This window comes from Triturus cristatus, chromosome 2_1 (assembly GCF_964204655.1).
Source record: "Triturus cristatus chromosome 2_1, aTriCri1.1, whole genome shotgun sequence".
Classification (NCBI taxonomy): domain Eukaryota; kingdom Metazoa; phylum Chordata; class Amphibia; order Caudata; family Salamandridae; genus Triturus; species Triturus cristatus.
The window spans coordinates 1121380467-1121393618 of record NC_140581.1 but is presented as its reverse complement, the minus strand read 5'-3'; the positions used below and the strand labels follow the sequence as shown (position 1 = coordinate 1121393618).

The 13152-nt window shown below is 43.7% G+C and overlaps 1 protein-coding gene across 1 annotated transcript in view; it reads left to right on the top strand.

Moving 5' to 3' along the window:
- The first annotated feature begins 4689 nt into the window (after positions 1 to 4689).
- The window catches only part of LOC146866449 (transmembrane protease serine 11C-like), a 430518-nt gene continuing 422055 nt past the window's right edge, over positions 4690 to 13152 (top strand). Inside the window, exon 1 of the mRNA XM_085636517.1 lies at positions 4690 to 4815. The gene's annotated coding sequence lies outside the window, so the exon portion shown is untranslated. The remainder of the gene's footprint in view (positions 4816 to 13152) is intronic.

Here is a 13152-nt window from a genome sequence, read left to right as displayed (position 1 = left end):
TGTTTCTTGATTTACACTCTGAAACACAAGTTTGATTTAAATAAAATCAAGTGGAAGGATTCTGCAACATCTTAGATTTTGAAACTCAGACATCCTCCAATAGACTGACAGCCATCTTGGAAAGGACCATGTATAAGGTTTATTTCCGACCCTTGACAAGAGCTCTTGCCATTTGACTAAAGAAGAAACCCAACCTTGACATCCTGCACATTGGGCATAATTCTGAAGTCCTGCTTTCGTTCTTCACACTCCAAACTCCTCAAGATAGCCAAAGATTATTAAAAACATAAAAATTAAATTATGAACTTTGTGCTCCTTTAATGAAAGCAACTATCAACTGCAAACAATCAACTGCAATTTTGATTCCTTGTATGGTGCCTCATGTGATTTAGGATTATATTTTCTGTATTCTCCTGAAATGAAAAGAACACTCTAAAGTACATTTTCTTTCTGTAGCTTTAACTCATTTGTTTCAAACGTCTTTGAATTAGATGCAGGTGCAAATGCCAACCCTTTCACAAGCGACCTTGTACTATTTCTCAATATTGACTTGTGAGATTTGTCAATTACTATTCTCTGCACATTCTCTGTTATCATATCCACCTATTTGTCTCTCCAATTTGCCCTCCAGGGTCCATATTATGCATAGTGCCCTGGGGTCCACCGGGCATGTGTGCTCAATTTGTGTTCCCCCCGGAGGGCTATGGCATTATAGAAAGGACCGCAGGTTCTTGTGGGGCCCCTTCTGTAATACACAAAGCGGTGGGGCACATGTTGCGCCAGCACTATCTTGGCATTCCCTCATTTGCATGTGGGTGTGGCCCCATGCAAATGAGTGAATCACTTTGCCTCTGCACCCACCCCCTATTATGGACACGGGTACAGAGCCAAACAGAGGCCCTTAGGAGGTACACTGAGAGTGTGCCAAAACGAGTCAGTGAACCCCCTTAGGACAGCCTTCTGGAGGGTAGAAAAAGTGTCCAATGGAACACCTAGACATCCCACTGCAAGCACGTGCAGTCACTCACTGCTCCTGCCTTGGCTCTCTGCTCCCTTTTAAAGTGCAGGAAACTGTCGATGCAATCTCAGATAATCTGATAAAAGAGAGATAAAGCACTCTCGCAGAATGAGTGTCCGTATCCCTGCTTATTGAACTACCAGAACCTGTACAGGTGTAGGACGCTTCTGGTGTTATATTGTCAGGGAACAATCAGGTGTCCCAGTCCATTATGGAGTTGATAAAAGCCCTGTTACCTCACTAATATGAGTAGGAAAGGCCCAAGGCCCGGATGGGGTCCCAAGTGATGTATATAAGGAGACGCCAGAAGTATGGGGTCCGTTGTTGGCTGTTGTTTTTAATGCCGCGGTCTGTATAGGCCCCCCGCAAACTTGGGAGGAGTCTATAATTGTACCTATATACAAGAAGGGATCTAGGTCTGATGCAAAAAATTACCGACCAGTCTCATTATTGGATGCCTCAGTAAAAGTTATGAGTAGGATTATGCTGGTTAGACTGGAAGAATGGGTAGAACAGGACCATATTCTGACAGATAGCCAATATGGCTTTAGGAAAGGTAGGGGTACACTCGATCAATGCATTAATTTAGAATTACTGATCGGGAAATACAGTGAAGCCAAATCTGGCCATATTTATATGTGCTTTGCTGATTTAAGTAGCGCCTTCGACATGGTCGACCACTCTATTTTGTGGATAACCTTGTTAGAATTAGGGGCGCCAAAGGGCATAATTTATTTTCTTGCCAGAATGTACGAGAGACTAAAAACATGTGTACGTTTTGGTAGGAAGGGTGAATGCACCAGGAACTTTAGCGTTAAACGCGGTATAAGGCAGGGTTGTGTTTTAGCTCCCCTTTTATTTATTTTATTTATAAATAATGTTGATGCTATTTTAAAAAAAGTACCTGCAGATGCCCCAATGATTAACGGCACCCCCGTACCGGTGTTATTATACGCCGACGATGCTGTATTGCTGTCAAGAACTCCGATAGGGTTACAACGATTAATGGATAGTTTTGCATCTTTTATTGAAGATAAAAAATTAGTTATCAATAAAAGCAAAACTTATACAATGATCTGTGGCCCAAAAAAAATTAAACATGCAGCGAAAGGGTTTTTTATAGACAAGTTAAAAGTGCAGCAGGTGGACAAATTCTGTTATTTAGGTATAACCTTTGCTGAGGATAAAAATTGGACACATGAATTTAATAATATACGCAATAAAATGGCTAGAAATGCACATGGAATTTTTAGATTTGCACAGAAAATTGGGGATCGTAGGACCAGAGATATGGTAAAAATTTATCAGGCTAGATGTGTTTCGATTGCATTATATGGGGCTGGAATTTGGGGTTACAGTGGCGTACATGAGTTGCAACTGGAACAGAATTCTTTCCTTAAAAAAGTATTGTGTTTACCCACTTCGGCCTCCAATGCATTATGTCATCATGAACTAAATGTTAACTATTTATCCGATCTTTTGTCACTTAGACCTTTGATGTTGTGGAGATCAATTTGGTTGAATGAAGAAAAATCTTTCACTAGGTCTATAATCCAGGACTGTATGCGATTAGATAAAGTTAAAGCAATACCCTGGATTAAATACATTATTATGTGCTTTTCGGATATTTTCAACCTGAATATTGTAACTGATCCAAATGCTGTTTTATCAATCCCCAAGACTGAGCTGAAAAGGGTCTTTCTAGCCTTTGCCGAGAGGAAAAGAATAGTAATTGCAGGTTCTTTGTCCACTGTTATGTTTTACAACAGATATCTGTCCATGGATGGATTTCCCGTCTATCTAACTCTTGTCACCAGACCAACACATAAATTTGTACTAACCAGATTGAGATTTGGAATAGTGCATCATCTGGTGGCACATCCTGTAATGAGAAAATACCCTATAGGCCCTTGTAGATGTGACGGTTTTTCCAAGCAGAGCACAATGCACTTTATATTATTTTGTAAGCTGTACTCTAACTTCCGTGTTATTCTGCTAAAGCCCATGTTTGTTAAATATGGTACACGCACGGTTGAGCAGGCTATGAAATTGATTTTTAACCTACAATCTGCTGATATTTGTTTTTATACCGCTTCCTTTTTAAACAAATGCATCAACCTGAGGAAAAGTATGTGTTTTTTAGATGTAGATATGTAATTTTAAGGTGTATTTTATGTTTTTAATGATTAATACTGTATATGAAATGTGATTATGTCTGCTATAAGTGTTCATGTTTTGTATTTGTGAATGTGACTGTGTTTGCTTTTATGGACATTAACTTGCTCCGAATAAAGCTGAATTGAATTGAATTGAATTGAGTGTGAGACACTAATAACAGAATGTGATGGATGTTTTGGATATTTATGTGTGACCCATATGAATATGTGATTGCCAGGCTTTTAGGAGAGTGTTGGGTACTCACAGTATTATTCGCCGTGCTGCTTCAAAGGTGGATGTGCCATGATTGTTCTACAATAGCATCAAGGCCTTTTAGCCAGAGCCACTGGAATTACGCAGCAAGGAAAAACCAAAATATGCTGCAGCGTTGAGTAAACTATGCAGGGAGAACAGTCAAATTAGGTGGCCGATGAGGAAACATTTTCTAACAGTATTAATTAATTATTTTGTAGTATTAACACGTCAGCGCTGTCTGGGCTAATATTTCACCCCATTAGTACCAGTTTAACATCCAAATACAGCAATAAGAAACTGGAAGGTGAGCAGTCAACCTTTGCAGGGAACCTTTCATTGCGCAGGAACATTTGTTTCTGCAATTTTAGTAATGTTTGATCCGTTTGAGCTAGAAACAATTTTTGAGGTTTAAATCTGCCATTTATTTATGCAGCAGATTAAAGAATATGTGGCACATGAGGCAAACGCATAATTAATGAGAATCCTGCAGTCACAGAATCGCATACTGTCAGTGGCCAGGTTTATAGTACGCGTTGCACGCAGTCGAGAACCTATGCCAACTTAAATTACAGGGTAACACCAAGCAGACCCACACTGGAAGGTTGCTTCCTGTCTGAGTTGGTAGACAGTGGTGCACGAGTGGAGAAAACAAGGCTCTAGTACAGACACTTTACATGCATTGACTAAGCAGTTTTTTAAAAACACATCTGCTGTTCACGAGTATCTGCCTTGGCTCCGGACCCCAGACATTCTTCATTCAGTGTCTTTTCTTCTTCTCGCACTGTCTTCCTTGTGACCATGGCTCAACGAATCAAGACCTGCATTTTTAAAGATCGTACGTATCGCGCGTGGCAACGTTTGGGCTCCCCAACTAAACAATTAAAACAGACGTCCGTTCCAGGGTGCACGCAGGTGAGCGCAAGCACCCACGCGCGAGTGCGTCGAAGCGGGCGCGCGCCTTCGCGAGAGAGGCAGCTATATTTTTAGACAATACAAGTTCACCTGAAGCTTATTATTATAACGGCTGCTATTAAGAGTCTACACGCCCTTCGGTGCTTTTACATTTAATTGAGCTTCCTTCTTTGCTTCTGATTTAACCCCTTGCAACCCTGGCAGCTCTAACAAACTTCATAAGCCTCCGTTCTCATGGCTGTTATCATTTCACGATGGCAGCTGTCACCATGTCTCCAGACCTGTTAGACAAGTTTTAACTTCCCTGTGCGATTGGGTTTGTTTTCTTTGTACTTTAGTCCAACCCCTGCAGCCTTCGATATCACCAGTCGAAGCCACAATATGTTCTGCCACGGGTGGACGTATCATCCGGCCCCGCATGTCTCAAGCAGACTGAGGTCAAAGGGGACACGTTCTCAGCAGAACCTATAAAGGTAAGTGACTTTGCACGTTCTCATGTGTTTCGACGGATATTGATGTGAGGAGAGCAGTGTCACGTTAAAGATTCCCATCGCACGGGCAATACATATTTTGGGGGCGCTGTTCAGAACAACTTGGAATTGTATTACCGATTTCCCGCTGTTTCAAGCTCTGGTGACAATACAGAATAATGTTAAAATCTCAGACAGCTGAAAAATGTCTTGTTCACTGCCCCAAAATACGTACGAAAACGTAGAGAGGCAGTTTCAGAGGAGAATTAGGCATAGCGAGGTTGTGAAAGAGAAATATGGTGTCAAGCGCATGGACGTCATTTAGGGGTCGACAGGGGACTCTGCTGTTACCCCTGGGCCCTGGCTTGATCTTTTGCGACACCTGGGCTCAAGGTGGCAAAATCAGAACCTGGATCAGAGGGGCTCTTCCTAATGGATATCGGTTGGAGTTCCACCGTTCTGTATTTCTGTTACAGTTTTTATTACACAAATAATGAATACTATTATTTAGTATTAGTGTAATAAAAAATGAAGGACAATTAGCTGAAATGTGACCCTATCTGGCAGATAAGGTAAGCACAATGCTTTTAAATGTCTGTTGTATGAGTGCTTGCTGGTGACAGTGTGTTTATGTGACTATGTGTGTATGTGTAAGCATGTGTATGTGAGACAAGTTAACACTCAAATGGTGTGTGCTGTCACATCCACTGCCCCTGGCATTTTGGTGAATTGACCCCCATGGTGTCAAGTAGACAGAAACGTCAGCTTTTCAGGGGGGGAGGCTTGGAAGTTGTGTGTTCTTGCCATTAGCCCACTTCGCACATGCCATGAAACATCTCTGGAGAAGATGTGTGTGTTTAATGATTTAGGAGCGAGACGTACTTACTGTCCAGTCTGTCTTAAGAATTTTTGGGGCCCAGGGAAGACATATTGGGCCCCCTCTTTGCAACAAGGTTACATTTATTATTCATGTTAAACTAATTTAAGCCCTCATGAGGGGTGAGTTTAAAAGAGCTGCGGTAAAGGGTGTTGAGAGGTACAGAGAAAGATGGGGATCAGTGGTTTGTGAGGCAGACCCTTTCCACCATTCCTAGGACAAAAAAAAACTACCAATAATACAGTATGAGGACGACTTGATCTTGATGGACCAGACCCGCATTGGGATGCGGAGGGCCCTGGACATTTTACACACGTAAAACAAACGCAAAGCCCTCCATGCAAATGAAGGGAAAACAAAATTCCTGATTTTTGGCGAAAGCCCCCAAAACATTAACTCAAATGGCAACTCGGCCCACTAAAGGTTGACATGGACTCCAAGTACAACTACCTTGGAGTTTGGTTGACGGACACAGGGAAACAAACACTGCAGACAAAGGCAATAGCAGTTAAAGCAGCAAAAATCATGTATGCTCTATCTATGCTCCACCATAAGCTAAACAGCCATTCAGCTGAGGCAATTCGAAGAGTCATCGGGGCTAAACTTGTACAAACAATAAGCTTTGGCCACCTCGCCTATCCAGGAATTCTAACCGAGACACTAGAGCGGAACTGCACACTGTCCTACAAGAAGATATTTGGCATGCCAAGGTGCACTGGGCACACTTTAGTACGCCTGGAATTCGTTCTAGTAAGCATGGATGTAGCATGCAAAAAGGTCATTACTAACTATTATCTTCAGGTGTACTGGGCTGATCCTGAGGCCCTGCACGGTGCCCTTATGGCAATGTTCCTGGAACTAGCAGGATCATCCTTAAACTTGGATCCAGCACTCTTGTTAACTCTCTCAATCAGCAAAGTACAACTAAAAAGCAAACTAAAGGCACAAGCCAAGAAGGCCCAGAGGGATCTAGACATAAATAAGGCAAGAGGCATCAGAGGTGCGGAGGAGCTTGAAGTATCCCATGAAGCCTCTTTCTGCCAACCATACTTGAGAGCAGCAATTGGAAAGTACACATCAAAGAACATTATATCAGTTAGGCTGCTAACAACACCCATCAGGGAGTACAGGGCACATTGTAAATACTTGGCTCTGGGGTAGGAGCAATGTAGGCTGTGTAAATACCACTCTAAATCAGTTGCCTATATTGTATGCTGCTGTGCAAGCTTACTACAACAGAGACGCAGGTATTTGAGGCGTATCTTCATGCAACATGATATAAGATCATGTAAGGGAGCACTATTACTCAAATATACATCCGTTACTCCAAAGGTCCTAGCGCAGTTCGGCAAATACTTCGCGGAACGAGGTAGATTACTAAGAGAGTCGGGATCAACTATGACGGCCTCTTGCCAGGGAGAACCGACAATCCTATAAATCTCGCACGTCTCAACTCAATAAAATTGCAGGACTTCGAGCCGATACCCCTATAAGCTTGCGCATTCGAACAAGCTTGCACATGTCGTTCTTACACTTAATTAAACACTTGGGCATTAGCCTTTTTAAACATTTGTGCACTTGCACAAATGTTACATTTTGATACATTCATGTTCGTAACATCCCTGATCGCACTAGCCATTCTAATGGACAGAATGGTCTAGACCAGTTTATCAAACGAACACAACATTTTTAATATAATTTTCCATGGTAGGTTCTGAAGAAGAATTACTCAAGGACCACTGACAGTTAACCAACCTCAGATATAATTTTTCATTTTCTTGTTTAATTTGAAATTTTTTGTTAAGAAGAAAGTTTGCGGTCACATGTACGACCAGTCACAAGTTAAATAACATACCCGCACATGGATCTAACACTCTTAAGCTTCTTTCAATAATGAATTCTGCTGTATTATGTACTATGTTTTATTGTGATAAAAGATTGTTATGGTTTTAACTAACTAAACAATAAACTATTGATTGACAGTGGTTTGTGAGATGGAGAAATGAGATACAATAAAAAGTTCTCACCACTCCTAAAAACTACCTATTACAGAAACCTATGCAAAACTAAACCACCCCTAAAAACTACCCATACTTGAACCCTAAAATCCCCTAGCCACACTTAAATTATTTATATATGTTACCCAGTGGTGATCACAGCTGGGTAGTTATAGTTAGAACCACGTTTCCATAGGAAAAATATTATTTTGTTTTCCTAATAACCTTGGTGCCTTTTGATGAACCTTCACAAAACAGTCCAAATAAATGTTCTTCTACCTCCGCGCCTGAATGGAAAGTTTCAGGGGGATCCATGAAGCAGGTGGGTGACAAAGGGAGCAAGGGTGGGGCAAACACGTTTCTCCATTTATTTTTTGACAAGAACTTTAGGCAAAGCTACAGCCCAAACCACAGAACGTATTTACACCAAATTTGACAGCAAGCTAGATCTTGATCCAGAAAGAGTGCTTTTTGATATTTGGTGTAAATCTGATCAGTAGTTTTTGAGCAATGAAAGCTCAAAAACGTTGTATATATCACACTGCGGAGAATCCGTGGGGGACAGATCTCATGGTGAGATCTGATTGGCTGCCATCACATCAGCAAGAATGTAACAGCAGCCATCTTAGGACTCAGACTCAGTCAAGAGCCATAGGAAAAAGGTAAAAAGAAGACATGAGGGAGCAGAGTAGGGAGAACCTGACTCTCTAGGCCTGGTGGTGGGGTCCCAGACGGACCTCGCCGGGGGCCAAAAACTTTAAAATGAAATTTTGCCATGATTTTCAGGAGAAACTGCCAATCCGTGGCAATTTATTTTTTAAAGTGGTGGCCCAGGGTGCAACGTGAAATTTTGCTTTTGGGTGGGAGGTGCAGGGCCCCCTGAGCTACGAGAAGGCCCCAGGGATTCTATAGTTTGGGGCTGTATTAACAAATATGCATAGTGGGGCACCCAGACCACCTTCCCAAGATTAGAGGAGACCCGATCTCCTGGGGCTGAATGATAGAAATAAGGCAAAGGAACGCCTCTCCCCTTATTAATGGATTTTTGCCCAGGGAAAGGTGTCCCCGGGGTTCTTATTGGCTCAGGGAACAAAGGCACATGCACTCCTACCCATAATAAAGAACAAAGGTCCTAGGAGGTGTAGTTCCCAGGCACCACTATTGGCTCATAGAGGGGGGCCGTGCACCACCCTCCCCTTAAATAAAAAAAAGCCTGGAGGGATGGGGTCCCCAGATCCCGAAATGGCTTGGGGTGTGGGGCTGTGCACCACTTCCCTCTACTAAAAATAAGGGCCCGGGTCCCTAAGTGGCGAGGAGAGGGGGGGCTGCACCAATGGGTTTGACGCAGGGCCTGGCCACAGGCCAGACTCTACGGCCAACTTCACAGGTGTGTGCAGGATCAGGTTGACTGTCTGGGGGAGGGGTTGGATGCAGAATTTGGCCACAGACCCTGCGGCTACCTCTATGGTGGTCACGGCCAAAGGCCGCATGTGGCAGTGGGTTGGCTTTACATATGGTAATAAAATATTGCTTAAGTTAAAAAAAACTAGATATCCAGTAAAAAACACAAAGGTTGGGGTGACATTATAGGTAAAAATGTCAGTTAAAACATGCCTTTTGAAATGTACCTAACCAGTAAAATTCACCAGTTATAGTTATCTCAAGTAACTGTAACTCGTGTCCTAAGGTAACTATAATTTGCGCCCTCGCCATGCCTACTATTTACCCCACATATTACATCACTCATTACATCTTCTATGACCATTGACAACATTTGAAATTACATTATTGATGAGGAGACTGTTCATAGTGAGGGCGTCGGTTATAGTTACTATAGGCGGCACAAGTTATAGTTACTTAAAATAACTATAATATGTGAATTTGAGTGGTTTTGTAAGTTTAAAATTGCATCATTTTCACCTAGCTATAATGTCACTTCAACTTCTGTTTTTCAGTGGGAAAAAAAAAACTATATATATAGGAGGGAGGAGGTGAAAACTAGTTGATATGGCATCTGATGAAGGCTAGGAAGCCGAAATGCATTATGCCATGTTTTCAACCCGTGAATAAAATGTTCCTTTGATTTCCTTGATGTGTCCTTGAACTGCTTTGCAGCCCGCTGTGTCCATGAACTGCTTTGCAGAAAAGTAGCTGTCTTCATGATTTTTTGCGTCTACCAGGAGCGCGCTACAAGGACCCGTCTTTCAAGAGTCCTGAGAGATATTGGCAATTTGACTTTTTCGCATCAAGGGATTGATACTGATCAGGACCGCCTCATAAACAGGCCAGGAAAGTGGCCGCTGCCATCGGCAGTCTGTGACTTCACAGGGATGCAAGCTAATTTCAGCTTGCTTTCCGGCCCGGTTTGTTCTGGAATTGGGGCTGGACGTTGGAGACTCGAGGGAACTTTGGACACATCCTTTAATGGCATTCGCCAGCCACTACATGGCCCCCCCTTTACAAGGCAGTTTCAGTGCTCACTTGGGCTTAATTCGACACTGTTCGGTACTTACCATCAATGTGCATGCTGGGAGCTGTAGTCTGGCATTTGACTGCAGTTGCTCTAATTGCAGCAGGGTCAGCTGTTCTCCCACCCATGGGAGTGCCGGAGTAAATTTAAAGGAGGGAGGAGGTGAAAACTAGTTGATATGGCATCTGATGAAGGCTAGGAAGCCGAAATGCATTATGCCATGTTTTCAAGCTGTGAATAAAAGGTTCCTTCGATTTCCCTGCTGTGTCCTTGAACTGCTTTGCAAAAAAGTAGCAGTCTGCATATATACATATATATATATATATATATATATTTTCGAAAACTCCACAATCCTGAATCCAGTAAAGGAATACTCGCACTCCAAGGCTCGTTGTTTTGAAAAACGTTTAATGGCAACGCGTTTCGAGCAAACGCTCTTCTTCACTAGCCACAATGGTAAATCACTCGTCCACCATTTCTAGTGTGTTTACAAACATAAAGAAAGGACCCACTGTTCCTCAAAGTCCAAACATGATAATAGAAAGAGGACTTTCACATAACTTTAAATGAGAAAAAGAAACATATATAATTCTCAATACTTTCCAACGCAAGTGCAGTATTTTCACATTTATAACAAGAGAGTATTGGATTGCCTATCGATCCCCTTTCAGCTTGAAGAAGGCAAGAGCAGACCCAGATTCTTTCCAAGTATTTTTACTGCTGATTTGGACAACTGCAGACGACGTTTGCCGCCATGGTCCCCGCAAGGAGTGGATAAGCAGACTCATATGCTGGCGACTGCCAGGGCATTACTGAATGCACGGACTGGTTACTTAACCAAAGTTCGCGATGTGGGACTGTTGACTCACACAGTGCGTGGGACAATATGGACTGCGGGACTCCAGTTACCAGCATACTTTGCGTTTACCATCCACAGAGATTGAAGAACTATCAAACAGTAAGCAAAGTTCCTGGACATTTTGAACTTGTTTTAAAACACAATGCTGGCAATGATTAAGGCATTCGCCGAAACGCGTCTGCCAGGTGTTTTAGTACTTACCTGCTGTACTGGTGGCAAATAAATCTTACCTGCAGTGGTCCAATAGCATGTGTCGGACCCGTTCTTTTAAGAGGCGGGACTGGTGGGGATGTTAAAGTGCAGCAGTCGACGCTGTACATCCGACACGCCTCTCGGTCAGGTGCTCCGCTTGATGTCGACAACTTCTATGGTGTGCTGTGCGGAACGCGCAAAAGCGGCGCCCCCTCGCCCAAGACAACGTTCCTGGTACTAAGAGGAGAGAGCAGCAGATTACTGCTGATTTGGACAACTGCAGACGACGTTTGCCGCCATGGTCCCCGCAAGGAGTGGATAAGCAGACTCATATGCTGGCGACTGCCAGGGCATTACTGAATGCACGGACTGGTTACTTAACCAAAGTTCGCGATGTGGGACTGTTGACTCACACAGTGCGTGGGACAATATGGACTGCGGGACTCCAGTTACCAGCATACTTTGCATTTACCATCCACAGAGATTGAAGAACTATCAAACAGTAAGCAAAGTTCCTGGACATTTTGAACTTGTTTTAAAACACAATGCTGGCAATGATTAAGGCATTCGCCGAAACGCGTCTGCCAGGTGTTTTAGTACTTACCTGCTGTACTGGTGGCAAATAAAACTTACCTGCAGTGGTCCAATAGCATGTGTCGGACCCGTTCTTTTAAGAGGCGGGACTGGTGGTGGATGTTAAAGTGCAGCAGTCGACGCTGTACATCCGACACGCCTCTCGGTCAGGTGCTCCGCTTGATGTCGACAACTTCTATGGTGTGCTGTGCGGAACGCGCAAAAGCGGCGCCCCCTCGCCCAAGACAACGTTCCTGGTACTAAGAGGAGAGAGCAGCAGATTACTGCTGATTTGGACAACTGCAGACGACGTTTGCCGCCATGGTCCCCGCAAGGAGTGGATAAGCAGACTCATATGCTGGCGACTGCCAGGGCATTACTGAATGCACGGACTGGTTACTTAACCAAAGTTCGCGATGTGGGACTGTTGACTCACACAGTGCGTGGGACAATATGGACTGCGGGACTCCAGTTACCAGCATACTTTGCGTTTACCATCCACAGAGATTGAAGAACTATCAAACAGTAAGCAAAGTTCCTGGACATTTTGAACTTGTTTTAAAACACAATGCTGGCAATGATTAAGGCATTCGCCGAAACGCGTCTGCCAGGTGTTTTAGTACTTACCTGCTGTACTGGTGGCAAATAAATCTTACCTGCAGTGGTCCAATAGCATGTGTCGGACCCGTTCTTTTAAGAGGCGGGACTGGTGGTGGAGGTTAAAGGGCAGCAGTCGACGCTGTACATCCGACACGCCTCTCGGTCAGGTGCTCCGCTTGATGTCGACAACTTCTATGGTGTGCTGTGCGGAACGCGCAAAAGCGGCGCCCCCTCGCCCAAGACAACGTTCCTGGTACTAAGAGGAGAGAGCAGCAGATTACTGCTGATTTGGACAACTGCAGACGACGTTTGCCGCCATGGTCCCCGCAAGGAGTGGATAAGCAGACTCATATGCTGGCGACTGCCAGGGCATTACTGAATGCACGGACTGGTTACTTAACCAAAGTTCGCGATGTGGGACTGTTGACTCACACAGTGCGTGGGACAATATGGACCGCGGGACTCCAGTTACCAGCATACTTTGCGTTTACCATCCACAGAGATTGAAGAACTATCAAACAGTAAGCAAAGTTCCTGGACATTTTGAACTTGTTTTAAAACACAATGCTGGCAATGATTAAGGCATTCGCCGAAACGCGTCTGCCAGGTGTTTTAGTACTTACCTGCTGTACTGGTGGCAAATAAATCTTACCTGCAGTGGTCCAATAGCATGTGTCGGACCCGTTCTTTTAAGAGGCGGGACTGGTGGTGGATGTTAAAGTGCAGCAGTCGACGCTGTACATCCGACACGCCTCTCGGTCAGGTGCTCCGC